The sequence below is a fragment of the Telmatherina bonti genome, assembly GCF_933228915.1.
Source record: "Telmatherina bonti genome assembly, chromosome: 2".
In the NCBI taxonomy this organism is placed as follows: Eukaryota; Metazoa; Chordata; class Actinopteri; order Atheriniformes; family Telmatherinidae; genus Telmatherina; species Telmatherina bonti.
Window position 1 is genome coordinate 20,571,947 of NC_136620.1, and position 17,654 is coordinate 20,589,600.

The 17,654-nt window shown below is 40.3% G+C and overlaps 1 protein-coding gene across 2 annotated transcripts in view; it reads right to left on the reverse strand.

Annotated features, from left to right (window-relative positions):
* The window catches only part of LOC306767872 (transcription factor SOX-6-like), a 106,768-nt gene extending 89,360 nt beyond the window's left edge, over window positions 1-17,408 (reverse strand). For both annotated transcript variants that reach the window (XM_079256021.1, XM_079256020.1), the window contains exon 1: window positions 17,090-17,408. The gene's annotated coding sequence lies outside the window, so the exon portion shown is untranslated. The remainder of the gene's footprint in view (window positions 1-17,089) is intronic.
* Between the last annotated feature and the right edge of the window lie 246 nt (window positions 17,409-17,654).

Consider the following 17,654-nt stretch of genomic DNA (forward strand, 5'->3'; position numbering starts at 1 on the left):
TCATTTTTGTGCCTATAATTTGCCATCATCGAGTTATTCAAGATGCATGTTGACAGAAGTCAGCAGCTGATAAACTGAACTTTGACAATATCTTTAAAAAAAATTTTAAAATGGAAACTTTAAAGTGAACTAAACCCTCGGCCCACCTGAGTGCCCTCTTTAGCCAATGTCTCAAACAGAACAGAGGTCCTGTGTGAAGCCCACAAACAGAGGATCAGTGTATTTCTCTGACAGCGCTTTCATTGCGCAAACAACATCACATACCGGCATACCACGCAAAGCCTACCAAACAACAAACAACCTGATTCTTGTGCGTGGCTTTGAAGTCGAAAAATTGGCCGCAATCAGTTGTAACATAGTTAGCAATACGTGATATTTTTTATACAAAAATTGACTCCAATGAAAGCAGGTTAAAAAAATCTTTCTCATCCAATGGACAGCTCTCCATTCTTGAGTCTCTTTGGCTTGAACAGTCCATGCTGGCTTGGACAGCTAACCTGGGGTCAGCCTCAAGTGTCACACGCACAGATGCACACACTACAAACAGCCATTTGCTAAACCGAGGAGGGTAATGGAGGGGTGGGGGGTTCACAGAAAACAAATAAGAACATCAAAGAGGTCAAACTGCCAACAGAGCCCTTTGAAGGCACCATGATCACGACTGCACCGCCGTTGGCCCCTAGATTGAGAGAAGATGGGAGATAGTCTTAATTGAGAATGGGAGGTTGCTAATTCAAGAAAGAAAGAAGATAAAGAGGCTTCAAGAGAGAGCCTGTAGTCCCACAAACAAGCAACACACCACCCCACAGCAGCACGATGCATCATAATGGCGTCTTGACACAGCATGTAAGTTGTGCAAAAACGGCAACACAAACACTTCTTTGATTCCACAATTTGAGGCTAATTGAGAACAATGAAGAAAAAAGCAAATACTGAGCATGTATGATCTTTTATTCATGTCTGTAATCAGGCAAATGATTTTCTCTTGGATGCATTTTTCCTCTCAGGGCACAATTAAGGGCAATTCGGACCAGAGTAACTGAAAGGTTTGAACACAAAGAAGTTCTGATAATAATGATAAATAATTTGCAAAAACACACTTGGGTGGAATATGTCTGCTACGAGATGCAGCACCCATTTTCTTTGCCCAAAAAAAAAAAAAAAATCCAAAAAGCCACGCACTAAAGAAAAGACACGTTTTTCAATCAGACCATTTGCAGTCTGCAGATCTTGCTGACCCGTCTGAACATGTTCCAAATGTCTGCAGAACCAGTTATTCGGTCCCCCCCCCCCCCCCCCCCCCCCCCACTCCACACGCCCCACTGCTCATCTGCAGATGGCAGGTCCGTCACTTGGAGGATGCTGGGTAATCAGAGAGACAGCTGTCTGACACTTGATCTTGCGCATAGACAAATTCTGTAAAATCATTGTGCAAAAAGATACGGTTGTTCATGTAGACCTCATGTTTTTGGGGTTTTTTTGCACATTTACAGCCTCTCCATGTGCATATAACCCTCTGTGATCTGAATCATCCATGCATCTTTAGATTTACAGACAGCAAAATGTCAGAGTTGGGTCAAACCCGACATGAGGCAATAGAGCCATTCTACCCTCCTGCTGACAACTGTGGGGAAAAGCTACCTTCTTGGCCTGCTGTCCAACAGCTGTAAAATGAAGCATGCCGTGTTGCAGTTTAGCCAACTGCACCTGTTTGGAACAGAAACTTTGAGCAGTAAGAACTAAAGGAAAAGACTTTGCCTTAAGACAAGCATGGCTGTGACATCACACGGTTACAAGATAGTAAGGAGAAAGGTGAACAATATCATGCCTGACACAAAGATAAGCGGTATTATGTTCACTGCAAAGGCCTGCACCTGCACAATGAATGCAAGCATTCATGCAACAAAATATGCACAGTCCCAAATGTCATCTTGTTGCAGCTGTCAATGCCACTTGTGCAGACATGGACACACTGGGTTAAGAACAATGGAACTCTATTAGACAGCAGCTTTCTCAATAAATGCAGCACCACATGGGGCTCTGTGCTGCCACTTCCATGTTTGCACCATAGGAAACAAAGTAGGCTTCAAATTAATCATATGGCCAATTAAACTAAAATGCAGTTTGCCTGACCCATAAATAATGAGCTTATAACACATGCTGACTCTAGAAAGGACCTCTGGTTATATTGGACTGTGTATGTCTACATGTATATTTCTCTATGTTTTGTTTTTTTTGGGGTCTGTTAGTGAGCAACTTATCTTTCTTTTACCACTGAGTTATTAAATTATTTCATTTCACTGTGAATTTTTGGCTCATTGACAGACATTATGTTTCTGGTTAAGGCTGTGCCTTCATCCTAGTTGCTAAAAATTAGTTCACCTCTGCAAAATTTGTTAAGAAGAATTGAATGTCTTAAGCCAAAACTGTTAACATGAGGAATTTACCATGGCAGTCTCTGATCTATTTCAATAAATCCTGCTTCTCCCTGGCAGAGTATTGATCCTTTAGACCCTTTAGAAGGTTGTACAAAGCCAATGCAATCTCAAACATGCAAAAACAAATTAACAGTATTAAACTATTTCAGCCTTTCATCACATTATGATTCTTTAAACCTCTGACATCTCATTTTACAGCCATTCCTTTTCTTTTTTTTTTCTTTCTTTTTTATTGGCTTAACAAAATTGATACGTAAATAAATACAGCGAGTTTGAGGGCAAAGTCAATGTAACACAATCAGAACACACAGATAAAGATTAGCTTTTTCTGATTTTGTGTGTGTGTGTGTGTGTGTGTTTGTCTGATTCAAGTCAAGCGGCTGAATATCTGTACTCCCAGTTAAATCAGGCATTGTGTTAGCAAGTCATCAAAATATGCTCTTCCTGGATTACTGGATTACGTCCTGGCCTCTCAGCTAAACAAAATGTGTTGGACAGGTGAACCAAACAAGGTTTGTGTCCATACCTTTAAAACCTTGGGTTGAATGCGTCCCATGTGTGTTTAGGTTTAAGCTGCTAAAACTCTGAAAACAATCCCATTTCCTGACTGTTTCAGTGAAAGAAGATGTGCAGGAAGATATACATGTGGGTGGGCATTCTGCTACAGAAACGTTTTTAAAAACCGAAACAAGGGAAGGGGGTGTTTGCATGAATGAAAAACCTTTGTGCTCCCTTCACAAACCACCTAGGTGAACATTAAAGAGGCTCAAGCGACAAGTTGCATTTTCTGCCAGGTCGCTGTTAACATGAAATATTGCCAGCGTAAAGAAGGGAGGGAAGTAGAGTGGGACGGTAGGGGCAAGCACCAGCACATGCATCTAAACCTCACCCCTGTGCTCGCAACTCTCAGGAGATTACATTATGGTGCTCTCTATTGTCCTAACTCCTTCAAGACAAAGCCTGTTCCACTGTGCAAACAGCGCGCCTTGGAAAGATTGTAAAAACAAGAGGTGAATGTCAAAGGCAAAAGTGAATAGGATCTCTCCCTTCTTTTGTCAGGCTGGTGAGGTATGCACAAACACATCGCTGCGTGACAGAGAAGAAAGGAGGGCCTTGTGAAGGAAGGAGCTGGAAAAAAGTTGGAGCTTCTTCGCATGAAAAGGCCAGTACCGTGAGAAGTTGCCTGCCTGACTCCTGGATCTATAGAAAAAAAAAAAAAACCCTCTGTGAGTATTTGGATGAAAGACCCCCGGGAACACACAGAAGGCATTACACTCAAGAAAAAAACACAAAGACTGATGAAATGATGACCCTAAAGCTGCCAAGAGCATAAAGGTTGCAAAAACAATGTCGAGTCCAAATGAAAAAGAAATATGAAGAAGACTAATAGTACAAATGAACATTCTCACTCAGAAAAAAAAACATTTTCTTCATTTACAATGAAGTCAAACCAGTCGTATGAAGGCCGGCCAACCTCAGTTCACATTCTGCTGTCCCAGCCGAGAGTCAACCCCGTCACGACCCAAACAAGGCTTTAACTGTCAGGGGCAATTAATGAGGGCGACCTCGACTCTCTCTAATTTACAAGGCCAGCACCAGCCTGTAATTAATTGCTGCGTGCATAAATGTAAATGAGTCCGCTGGGGAAGAAGAGGGGGGGTGGGGCAAAAACGTCTGTCAGGCCAATATTCCAGCAGGGGAGCAATCTGCGAGAGAGGGAAATGATTTAGAGGACAGCGCACAAATCTGCCGCTCTGTAAAGCAGCACAAAGCTGAATGTGAGAGGAGACTTGTTGAGATGGAGGAGGCGGTTGTTAGGGGAAAAACAATTGGGGGGTAAAAGCACAACTGTGGTGGCAATAAATATTAACTGCATTATTTTAATCTTCTCCCACGTATGTTTGCAATTTGTCTGTGAGGAATCAAAAACACAGTTTATGTCATCTGCTGGATGCCAGTGTTACTCCGCTGTAGTAGTGACGTGTGTTCTGCAGCATAAATGTACAGATTTAAATCAACACTTTGAGAATGATATGTACATTTACTGAAGGCTGAATATTTTCCTTTCTCTTTGTTCTCTCTTGGATTTAAACTGTTTGAGCAGATTTCAAGTACAGACTGAAGCAGCTATTGATCAGATATTCACCAAGCTGCATTTTTCAGTCCTTTGAAATTTTATGAACTCTTGTGCTGCTTCTTTGGACTGCGTAAGTAAAGGGTTATGGGTGGACTAAGCCATGTTTGTCAAATGTTGATAGTTATTCTGGTCATTTTAAATAACTGTTTTCAAATCAAAGTGTTCGGATTGCATCACATCGGTTGGATTTTTTATTTTTTTTTACTTCTTTCATCGCTGAAACCAACCGTGACCCCCTTTCTCATCACCGTTATCCTCTTACCTTGTCTGCTGGCAAGTCATGGAGCCGCACGGCAACAAAGAACATGTTAAATCAAAGGAAGGAAAGAAGGAAAAAATATGTATTCATCATGACAACAACAGTAACATCTGTCATTTGTAAATCTGCCACACAAAAAGCAGGCTCTCAACTCCCTTTGTGCACACCGTGAACAAATAGGTGAAGAAACTATTGTCCATTCAAAGCTGCACAAACGCAAGGAAAACACACGTGAGATCCACTTTGTAAAACTCCGAGCAGTGACACTTAAACACACGCTCGCACTCCCTCAGCGCAGCAGCCGTCACAATAGGGTCTTTATGACAAAAGCTCCTTTTCACTACAGTACTTTACAAAGGCAAATAAGATTTTTCCTATGGCAGGCCTCAAGCAATAACAGTTGACATCACAGGTCAGCCTACGTATGTTTCCCATATTAAACAGGGAGACCCAGTATAAGCTCCTTGAGAACGAGACTAAACAGCCCACTGAGGCAGTGGTTTCCCCTCCTGCAGCGGCAGGAACTATCAACTCGAGGGACTGTGGCAAAGGGCCATTTTATTTGGTTACACACCGGCTGCAGGCCAAGACAAATGAACTGCTTCTAACAATACAGCAGTATGATAGACCTGTTTGCTTGTTTCAAATGTTGAATTATCACAAAGTGATATTTAAAACTGTATATATTCCCAAAATGTTGCCAATAAAAGAAGAAAAAATGGCTCCCACCATAAAAACCCACAAACACACTGCTGATACCATTTAGCATATCTTCTGGAGTAACACGCCACGATGCTGACCATCTTCAGTGTGTTGGACTACGTGTTGGACACCTGAGGTCTGAGCACAGTCAGCTGGACACTCGAGCCAGCGCCTCTCCTCACATCACTGAGCACGACACGCATCGTTCTTCTTCTTCTCCGACAGCATGTACAGAACAAAGCATGCCATCTGCAAAGAGGTGAAGATGTGAGGAGCAAGGTGAGCTTCCCAGCAGCATTTCAGGGTACGACTGCGTCACTGGGAATGAGCTTGATGCGTGCATCTCATGCTGATGTGCTGCTGGAAGAACCATGAAATGATAGTTTTCTATTCTGAGCCACAGAATCCATATTCACACTGGGTCCAAACATTCACTCACTGTCTCATCATGACAACGGCTCGATTAAAGACTTCTTTACGGCCTGGAAACCATGGCAACGCCCAGCACAGACAAGCTTGATGACAACCAATTGAATTCTGGCTTTGGCTAAGTGGGTGGGACCATGCTATCCTGGCCATCACTACTTGACCACAGGATTATTTCAGAGGCCTTGCGCCCCAACCATGCTGCCACGCCCCATTACTTCAAACCACTATAAGTGGTAAAGTGAAGGTTAGACGAGTGTAACGCTTCTATAGATGGAGGCGATGGAAAGAAGCAAGCAATAAAAGCAATACAAACATAAAGTCCACACGCAGTCTCTCTCGGCAGCTGTTTTCTGTTCAGACCTGAAGGAGATTATTGGTTTCTTTCAGGTTATCATGAAGGAAATCTGAGATTTTGTTAGTTGGTTTTCACTAATTACCAACAGTGAGCTGTTTTTTTTTGTTTTTATCAACAGAAGCAAAATTACTTTTATAATCAACTGAAGCATGTGTGATAGCAACAACATGTAGCAATGCACCCCATTTCAGCTTGTTAGGATAAGACTTTTTCCACACAAAAAAAAAAAATAACCGAGAAACGATATGGCAGGCAGGAAAATTGGCACCATATCCTGTTGCAATATAGAAATTTATATACCTCTTTTCATGTTGTAAGTGTGTTTGCTTTACTAATTTTCCTTTTTAAAATAAAATGCACACTATCCCTTTATTGAGAAATTAAATTTAGCATGGTTTCAGTAAAAAGTCTGGTTTTTGTCAGACTAACAACAATTCAATCATTTCACTGTTTCTCAAGTTCAGTGCAATTTGGGCAAAAGATTTACCAGAAAATATATTTCAAAGCAAAGAGTGTAAATATGTAATGAGACGGACAGTATAAAACCTAGAAATGGTTAAATTCACTATATACTATAAATATGAATACACTGACCTGCATGCCACAGGTTCCTGCTATAGAAGATCTAAGCCAGTTGTTGCCAGCTCTGGTCCACCAGGGCTATAATCCTGCTGGTTTTCCATATATCCCTGCTCCAACACACCTGGCTCAAACAAATCACTTATTATACAGAACTTCATAAGCCTACTGGTTCCATTCTTTAAGTCAGGTATGTTGGAACACAGATTCATCAAAAACCTGGAGGACAGCGGCCTTTCAGGACCAACTTTAGGCACACCTGATCTAAACCAACTATAATGGGAACATGGTAAATGTATTAGATATGTTTAGCCTAACTCTATTGTCAAGTTGTGTGTATATATCAATCCCAACAAACGTTTTGGTGTAACACTGCAGTTGCTTTCATAACATTTTTAACACAGAATGTATCTGGTATCGGCTACGAGTGCACAGAGTTTTGTGTAATCTGTGGTCGAATGGTAATCACCATCATGCCAGATAAGCTGATTGTGTGTGTGTTTCATGTAGCGACTGTAGATACTCTTAACTAGTAACTAAAATGAGAAATCACTATATTCTGCATTAAAAGCTAGAAAAGCACAGACCACCTTTGAACACTTCATTTCCACCCATATTGTGAAGAATTCTTTTAAAAATTCTTGTGTACACAATTCCTTCCAGATCACATCCAAAATTAAATGAAATCAGAGTTCAATCATGACCTATCCTCAGATAAGAATCATGAAAATTTGCAGAGTAGCTTTTGCATAAAGTTACAAACAGACACAGACAGCCAAACGCCGGTTAAAACCTCTTCGACAGGGGTAATTATTCCCACACAAACTTACAGGAGTATACAATCAAAGGTACAGTGTGTAACAACTACTGACATCTAGCAGGGAAGATGGGCAGTGAAATGACTTCAAATGTCAAGCACAGCCGTAGACGGACAGTGGTCATCAGAGTCCAGAATTCTTCCTGACATAAACATGGTTTCCTCTGCAGGTGGAGAGGCCTCGAGTGCAGCAATGAATGAAATACAGGTAAAGTACAGATTAAATTATGTCCTGTTTTCTTTAAGGCATTAATTCTAAAGCTCAGACAGTTAGCACTCCACACACACACTGGTGTTTATCCAGTCATTTCAAATGGAAACTATTTTTAATTATTTCTGTCACTGACCTTTGGCTTTGTTACATTAACCAGGACATTTTCCAAAGCTGGTTTGTCTGTTTATCTATTTTCCAAATACCTTCTTCATGCAATGCAGAAATACCAGGTGGTTTATTGAATCCAAAATAAAAGTAAATTGAACATTTTTTTTTATATCTTTAAAGTTTAACCTAAATAAATTACGATGTTTTACGATGTGTGTATGAAGGGATCTAAATGAACACCTCCGAATCCAGTAAACATTAGTTGAAATTCCTTTTGAGGTTATAAATTAGAGCTTAACGATTAAGTTGGCAAGTAATGAATATAGCAAATAATTGTGGCTATTTTCCCTGCCTGTGTTATCATTGAATTACATAAATATACATACATATATACATAAACCTTATTCTATTGCATATCATTGGCTGAACTCAACACGCTAGCAGAGGAAGTGCTGCTGTCTGAACAGAGTAACAGTAAAGTTTAAACAAAGTGATGTGTGGAAGAAAAAACACAACGGGTGATGGACAGTGCAGAGATGCTGGTCGCAAGAAAAGAAAGGAGGCAGGTGAGAAAATTGCCGGCAAAAGATGAGGTGAGACAGTAAATGTAAAAGATCTACTGAAGTTTAAGAAACAACTTTGCAGACGTGTCAGAGGTAAAGTTATGTTGCTCCTTGCTGGAAAAGAGACAAATGAGAGAATGTTGTTCATAAAAAAAAAAAAAAAAAACCTCAATGAAAATAATTTAAAGGACGTGTTTGATGAAAGGAATTCAGTTGCTCGTATAATGTGAATCATTTTCCATTTAAAGAAAAATAGGTGGCCAGTGGAAAATCATTTTGGTTGGTGACATTATAATGTACCAACCACAATGGTAATCAGAAAAGTTGCCCCTGCACTGTCTTCACCACAGCCTGCGTTAACGGTAGCGGTTCTGTTTGTCTATCTGAGCTCAGACTTTGCCTTGGAATAATCTCAGAAAGGTTCCGATGAACAGCACAGCAGACTTTCTTCCCTGCCGCTAACATTTCAGCCCATTTCCTTTTTCTTCTCCATCTTTGCAGAGTGACTCACAAAACAACACCCAGAGTTGTTACATGGAAACTAATGGCGCTTATAGTATCAAATTCATGAGTTTACCACGTAGTAATTTGTGCAATATCAGCAACAAACTTTATTCAAGAGGCAATGCAAATAATTTCCCTTATTTGTGTGGACTTTTAGGGAGTGCCTCGGGGGTGCAGTTGGCATAATATGACAATTCAGAAACAGCAAATGTGAATATCAAACAATAAATGTTAAATGGATCTTCAAATACTTCAGTTGGTTATCAAAACTTCGCTGCTCTTAAATTACTCTTTGTATGAAACTTAACCCATCAGTTTTTTTAACAGAACAAAACTATCAGAGATGTTTGCCAATAACACCTATATTTCAATATTGACTACCTGTGTAATGTCATCATGTTGAGAATAGCCACTTATGAGTCATCTTAAACAATAAACTATTTCTAACCGAATTATCTGTTTAGTTTGAAAATGAATAAGTTTCATTATTTCAGGTTTCACATAATCTACAGAAATTATCCACATTCATTTATTTGTTTGGGTTTTTTTCTCTGGAATCCAATTTTAACAGAAATCTGAATTATACATTTAGCTTTTGTTGGAAAATGTCATGAGATGAAGACGAAAATTGCTGCAACAACAATCTGAGCTCATGTACATTAAACTACACACCCTCATGTCCTTATTTACTTACACGCTCAGTCAGTATGACCATATGAAAACACTGAGCTTAACTGTAACATGTTGTGACTGTAGGGAAATGTAGAAAACAATTAAGTCCTTTTCTTTCTTCAGTTACCAGACATGATAAAAGAAACTGTGACGCATCTTTCCTTCAAATTTTAGAGAATTCAAATAGCTCCTAGTATAAATACTTACACATAATTTCACTCCAGAACAATTCTAATCCTCATTATTACTATTATTATTATAATCATTTTCATTATTATTAATGATGGAAATCATTTTAAAACAAATATATAACTTAAAAAATGATAATACACATAAAAACTAAATGTTATACAATTTTAATCATGTTGGCATGTTGGGTTTTGGTTGACATGCCAATGATACTAGTTTAATTAATTCCTGCTGCTTCTATTGTTCGATAGATGCAGTGTTTTGTACAATGGAGAGCACCAGAATCTTTGTTAACAGAAGAAGTTAAAGACAATTTGGCTAAAGTTTTAAAGGACTTTGCGGCGCAGTGGTTCCCAAACTTTCCCGCAGGGCCCCCCCTTGTCATCGATGACAATAATGTCAAGGCTTCTGTTCCAGATTTTAAAAACAAAACACAAACATTTCAACTGCTTTACTTGTTTAGTCTAAATGTCTCTTGTTTTGCCTCATGAGGGTTTCTCTTACTTTAAAATTCAAGTTCAGCTCATTTTATCATCCATCATTCTGCATATTCTCTGAATTTGCTTCCCATTAAAGTTACAAACCTGAGCCAAAATGAAACTGACATGATGTCAGAAAAGAACAAATAAAACAAATAAATGAGTGCGTTACATTTACCGTGTATGAAATGATCAAGCACTTATAAAAATGAAAGCACCTATGATTTTGGGAGGAGGCAAATCAAGTTCTACCATGAGCTCCATGAGCAGTCAGGCAGCTCTGATTCTGAGCAGTCAACCAGATAAACTGCTTCACACAGAGACCAGCAATCACACACCTGAGCCTTGCGTTGCGATCGTACAGGCATCCCACCATGTCTATTTAGTTTGCCAGTCTAGTCCCTTCTTGTTTCTTTTTGTTTAATTTAACATAAAAATGAATATAACTACTGCAGATGTTAATACTTGTGTTGCACAACACCTATATGACTTAAATTCTTATTGTTTATTGATTTTGACAAACAGAATATGATCACACCCACAACCACCGGAAAAAAAAAAAAAAAAAACTCTTCTGCCTCCAGTTTGGATGCATTCAGTGTAATTCAAAAATTTAAAGATGGACAATGACAGTCTAAAAGGAAAAGCAGTAGAGACTAAATCAAAGTTGATGAAAGAAAAGGGATTCAAAAAATGTCCGAACATGATTAAAAGCTCATATGTAATGTTGTTTTTCTGTAAAATCAGCAGCAGCGGTGTGATTGGCAAAGCATCTGCTGGTGCTGTTGCTGCAATCCGAGGCCGAGTCTCGCTGCTGAATGACAGAAAAAGACTCAGGGGAGCACTTGTGTCAGTCACCTGGTCACCCTGTAATCTTGGTGTAAAAGACAAAAGGAAGGCGGAGTCTGACTGGCCGCAGCAAAGACAGCATCTTCAATCCTGTGACTAAAGTAGATGAACTGATAGAGAATCTAAGCAGCATCCCCCTTTTTACTCATGTTTATTTCTTGTGTCTGGCAGAGCAAAGAGTCCGTTTCAAGCAACAGAAAATAAATTAAGGTGAATTATGTGTTTTTACGATGCCTCCTTTAAACAGAACAATAACAGAGAAGGATCTACATAAGAAAACCCCAATGAATAGAAATCTCTTTTACATGCAGCATTAAAGAATCATTAAAGACTTTTTAATCTTTTTTCCATATTTAATATGTCGGTGGAGACAAAGATTACGTTCTTTATTCAGACAAGATCATTTTTTCAGCCAGACTTGAAACCTGCCAGAACCTGGACATATTTCCTTTATTTCTTTTAAAAGAAAACATTTTAAACGCCATCTCTTTTTTTTTTACTTCTTTTTTTTTTTTGCCTTTTCATTTGCTAATCTCTAATATAAGTGCTATTTTTCCACAAACATCTATCATATAGCATGTGCTTTCTTTCCATTTAGGTGCTATTATAGGAAAGGAATGGCATCATTTTGCTGTTTGGAACATTTCAGATCAACGTGAAAATGTTTTGTTGTCTAAAAGCGCGTTTCTCTTTGCTTCTTATTCTAATTTCCTTGCAACTGATTCAAAAAGACAGTTGCTTCCTCTCAAGATGCATAAACAAACTCTGGTCTGGCAAAAGTATTTCAGCATTGAAAGAAAACTCCAACCTGCGCTGCCCCGTAGAGTTGGATTTGTTCTACACCTTCCAGGATATTTCAGTTTTATGTTACTTCATTTATTAAGTTCCTGTATTTCCAAATATGACTTTCAACACGACAGGACGGGAGCTCAGCGGAGACCATGATGAGGAGTTTTTCCACTGAGGAGAAAGCGTAGCGACAAAGCCAGTGATGCTGCGGTTGCCATGCCGAGCAGTGCACACAACAAACAATAAAAAGGAGCACAAACAGAAACATCACACTTAGATTTCATTCTCAGTAATCTTAATATTAGAATAAGCAATAATAATTTATTTAAAAAAACATGTTTCTTTAATGTATATTCAAGCCCTCCTTGTTTTTGTTTTTTTTATCTCCAGGCAAGATGCCACGTTGGGAAATGCGTTAACGGTGCAACAAACTGTCAAAGACTGTAGTCTAAGCCACATACTCAAAAACCTGCTAAACGTTTAGCGTGTTTAAGACAACAGTTGCCACCGCAGTATTTACCTGAAACAGGGATGTCAACCCTGATACAAAAAGAGTTTAAATAGTTCAAAAGAGGATAAACTTTGCTGTGTTAACCTGAGCTTCTATTCGCCAGAGAAGACACCATGATGTTGAACAAAGATTAAATAGTGAAGCTAAAAAAAATTAAAAGAACTGAAGGGCAAACTTGTGGGGGTGTGTGTGTGTGTGTGCAGAAAAGATGCAAGTGTCATTAGGAGCTGGTGTGTCAAGTAAGCTCTAATTCTGAGCTTTGAAAGTGGATGGTGGGGAGCAGGTGCTGGAAAATGTGCGGCAGAAAGGAAAGGTTAACACACACACACAAAAAAAAAAGAGTGAATAGAGAGGAGAATGAAGACGGAGGCCTGTTTTCTCCACTGTGGGAGAAAATGAGGAAGCTGTTTCCAAGGCTGTGTGTTGTTGGACAACAGGGGAGGGATCCACAAAGCAACACATCCACCAAGCAGGAATCACACTCGCAGGGGGAAAAGGCACTCGGCATAGACATCTGCAGCAAGAACGCAGCGTTAAGACGCTCTGGGAAGTGCTTTTATGCTATACACATATAACTGTGCACAAGGATGTGTGTGCCGGATCCGTGCAAACATTTGTACATGTGTACAAGTAAAAGCACTAAAAAGCCAGCGAGAACATACAATTAGTCACACATTTGTCAGATTCCTTTGTCAACGTTCCCAAAAAAAACACAAAAGAAGAAAATGTCCACAAGCACACACACGTACGCAGACATTGTGCTGTACAAACACACCTAAGCTTGCATTGTGGTTGAGAAACTTATGGGTATCTGCCAGCATGCTTCAAGTGCTCATTCTCCAGGGCCCCAACCTTTCTTTTCCAGCAGCAACACTGCAATTTGGGTGTGCCGTTTGGCCAGAGATAAGTATAGGCTGACTAATATGCACTTAGGATCCAGGGAGAAATACTTAGGGCTAAATGTTTAATTTGTGTTTGTACAACACATGTCCAATTTGGGGGCTGGTGTCTTTTTCAAAGAGCCCGACAACAAATAATTAAGACTCTTCGGATCGGCCACAAGCTTAAAATGGTGGATCGGAGGATGTTTTTTTTTTTTTTTTCCTTTTTGCAATGAAGGTGAAAGACATCCTCACAAAAACAACATCTGGAAGCACTTAAAATCTGCAACACCATGGTCGGACAGGAGATATACATTCAGCTCCATATTCAGGGTAAATACACCAACACTACTGGCATCACAGTGCATCCTAACATCTGGTTAAATCAGGCTTTTATTTTTCTGTGGATCAGGATGAATTGCAGAGCATGTCTCTCTCCTCTCCTAACTCGTTCTTACTGCTGTTAGAAGCTGTAATCTTTCACCTTTCAAATTACTTTTATAATTTCTAGTGTGCAACAATAATGATTTCCCACATCACAGCAAATGAAAAAGGCCTCCAAGTATCTCACAGAATGCACAGGGCATGGAGGAAAAACCTCTAAGAAACTGCTTTATAGCGGAGAAATTGATCCTGCGATAAACCTTGTGCTGAAATAGGTTCATATTGGGGAGAAGAAAAATACAGATTTTTTTTTTTCTTAAGATGGATTTGAATATTATGTACGTGTCTAATTCTTTCTAATACATTTATTCATTTGTGAATGTAGCATTCAGAAAATAACAATGTAGATTATGCAACATATAAAATGAGAGAATCAAATGTAAAAAAGGAAATCACTATTTGAAACTGATTAACAAAATATAAAAAATAAATAAGGATGGAAATTCAGGCCCAAATATAAGGCTGCAAATTTATTGGGAACCTGTATGGAGATTCTGGCCATTTCAAGTCATTAGTTATTAATTTAATATTAAATTAGGCCAAATTTATCCAAACGTGACTGGCGAGCTGTCCAGGTGTACCCTGCCTTTCGCCCAAAGCCTGCTGGGATAGGCTCCAGCTTCCCCGCGACCCTCCTTCGGAGCTGAATGAATGAAATTTATCCAAATGTGATGACATGTTTTTTTTTTTCTTCAGTTTTCCGAATAGCGATTTCATGTGTCTGACAGAAGAGTAACAACCACGCAGTGGCCGGAGGTGTGCACGTCTGCAGTGCAGCTCCACACAAGAAGAGGAAAGCACGAGGGTGAGGGTGGTGGGGGGGGTGTGCGCGGCAGGTCTCCCCCGGACCGCGCAGAGAGCGCAGCCATGCAGCCCAGGACAATGTGCTGAACTGGCAGCCTATATATAAGTCTGCCATTTGGACACTAATGCCACTTTACCTTATGAGGGAAGGACAACCCGCAGCACCTGCTCAAAACAAAATGCCATGGGAGATCAACTTCAGCAACCCCCCCCAGCTCGGATTGTTTTTCAGACAGACACTCTCACTTACAGAAGAGAGGAGAGGGAGGAGGGGAATGGTGTGTGTGTGTGTGTGTGTGTGTGTGTGTGGGGGGGGGGGGTCTATAAATTGTTCTGCCAGAGTCTAAACAATTAAAGTACTTGTTGGAAAAAGTGATTTATTGCGCAGGCCCGGTGTGGGCAGGCCCGAAATGGCAACTGGAGGATGTGTCATAACTCTGAGGAGAGATTTGATGCGCTTTTTTTTCTTTTTTTTTTTTTTTTAAATAATTTTTTAGATCATTTAAACAATATAAACTGATCCTGGAAAATAACTACATTTTTAGCGATTAAAATACCGATATCATTCACTTAAAAATCACTGAAACACTTATCCAGACTTTGCGTTTCCCATTTGGTGGTTTTTCAGGATCTTTTCTTTTTTTGTCACGCTTGCACGATCTCTCTCTTTCTCTGCCCCCCCCCCCCCCCCCCCCCCCCCACCCCACCCCCCCTCTCTCTCTCTGCGTGTCTCTCTTTCTCTCTCTCTCTCTCTCTCTCTCTTTCTCTTTCTCTTTCTCTCACTCCCTCTCTCTCTCTGTTACTCTAAAAGCTTCTTATCTGCGGGCGGGCAGAGGCTTATCTCGGAGGTGTAGCGTGGCTCTAAATATGGGGAACACCCTGAAGTGGCTTTATCATTCTTTTCCAAACCGTAGTCGTGCGCCTTGTCCTCCTGTACCCTCTGGCCCATCAAGCCTCCTCACGGGGGACGCTGATTGTCCCGGGCTAAAGGCTGGACAATCATGGGATTACAACCTGGCCCCTGCACGCATGGCTCAAGTTCAAACAGCCGCAGTTAACTTCACACTTCAGCCGCTCACAAGCCGCGTATTGGGAAGCACAAGTGACACTTTTAACATTTAACCATGCAGGTCCCATATGAAGCAAATCACAGATTAGATGACAAAATAATCATTCATTTGCAGACGAGTTTCCCTGCTCAGACACTGTCCTGTATTGTTTCTAATGGGCTTCGTGTCTATTCTAATTTACGACTCGTGCATTCTTCTGGGGTCCATCGCGCTGACCTCCAGAGAGCAAAGCTAACTTGGGCCTTGAAGATGCAGCTTTTTTATCTCCTCTGCGAACTTATTTCTCTCTATATCCCATTGCATGCACGTGTGAATGTGTTTGGTATGGGAATGGTCCCATAGCTTCATTGCGGTGTGAAATGTGCACGGGGACCACAAAGGTCCGGGGGTGTTCACGATCGTGGTTGAAGAGGGAAAAAGAACTGAAGGAGTCAGAGCGGGTCTGAGTGATGGCTTTGACAGCTATTTGATTTATTGAAAGTAAATTTTAAACCAGTTCTGTGAGCTTAAAACTTCATTTTAACAGGCTGTAGTTATTTCATGCAACAGGTTTCTAAATGCGCCCACTGAACATATTGAGTTGTTTTTCGTCACCGGTAAACGGCATGAAGCAGATCATGACATGCTTCGAGCGCAGTTCATTTGCATATTCCATGTCCGAAAATAACTTTAAAGTTTCCTATTTTAATTGGGATGTCATTAGGCCAGAAGAAAATAATATCAGCTTAATAGAGGGATGAATGTTTGGGAACATGTTGGTGCGCTGTGACAGATGTATTGGTTTCTTGTAACGAATCCACGGCCAGATTAGTATGTAAGTAAAATAAAATCAAAACTTTCTTTCTTTCTTTCTTTCTTTTTTCAGGTTCATTTTGGAACACAGACAGAAATGAACCCATATTTCATATTATTTGCATCAAATGTGTAAAAGAATAAACAAATACATGCACACAGATAATTGCTCGCATTTATTGATTGTTTTATTCTTTTTTTTTTTTTTTTTAATTGTGGCGTTTTGTGACTTAAGCCTGTTATTAAAAGGCAATTCATTCATTCGCTGCGCACGTTTCTGTCCGCAAAAAAAAAAAAAAAAAAAAAAAAATCTAAACAGCTCTCGAGTTGGTTTCTTTTCGAGTCTAATCACTGTCCCAAGTTCAGGTTCAGACGCAGTGATGCATCCCGAATCTGCTGCTGTCATCGCTGTTAGTTGGGAAGTGGAGATAAGCGGAGTGCGCGCAGACTTTTCAAAACAAGCAGTTCCGATGCTGCCCCACGCAGACGCAACAGGACTCTTACCTGCTTTCACTTCTTCCACATTCGCCTGCGCTTGTCTTTCCAACGTGCAGATGGTCAGAGTTTGGGTGACAGCGGAGACACGGTGACAGGAATCAGTTCAAGCAGCCGTCAACTCCCGTGCGTAAAGTCACCATCGCTGGAGCGTGTAATGGGGGGACTTTGGTAACTCCTCTGCTCTGTTTGCGCTCCGCCAAGGATCTGAAAGTAAAATCAAACACTGGTGTGTCTGTGTCAGAAGTGACCCTGAGCCCGAGGAGCTGTCAGTAAAGATTATTCAAAAAGTATTTTGGGTTTATTTCCCATCCGGCACTATGTAGAAGCTTGGTGAGAGTGCAGGGCACTGCCGGGCAAAAAGGCAGAGACAGGATAACCCCTCCTCTCTCTCTCTCTCTCTTTCTCCCTCCCTCTCTCACACCCTCCCTCCACCGCTTGGCTTTTTATCTTTCTGCTTGTCGGTGTCACTTTCAGTGTGTTGTTTGAGAGCACACAAAACAACTACTTTGTTTAATTCTTTTTATTCGCATTCCCTTACCCTTAGTTTTCGAAGTTAGTTCATGAGCACGTG